The sequence below is a fragment of the Argentina silus genome (genome assembly GCF_951799395.1).
Source record: "Argentina silus genome assembly, chromosome: 2".
In the NCBI taxonomy this organism is placed as follows: Eukaryota; Metazoa; Chordata; class Actinopteri; order Argentiniformes; family Argentinidae; genus Argentina; species Argentina silus.
Genome location: NC_139656.1, coordinates 4,006,576 through 4,006,785, shown reverse-complemented (window position 1 = coordinate 4,006,785; position 210 = coordinate 4,006,576).

The following is a 210-nucleotide window of genomic DNA, read 5'->3' as shown; positions in this document are numbered from 1 at the left end:
TGGTTTATTTTTTGACGCCAGGTCACCACAAGGGGGAACTGATCTATGAAAGGCAGGCTTTCCCACTCTGTGGTCTGTGGATTGGGAGGGGGTTGTAGGGTCAGAGCTTAGGGCAGGGAGGAGGAGTGGCCAACCGGGCTGCAGGGAAACCTGTTTGGCTGAAAGGATGTGGTCCTGAAGGTGTGTCTGCTGTTCCCTCTCTCAGTCCAA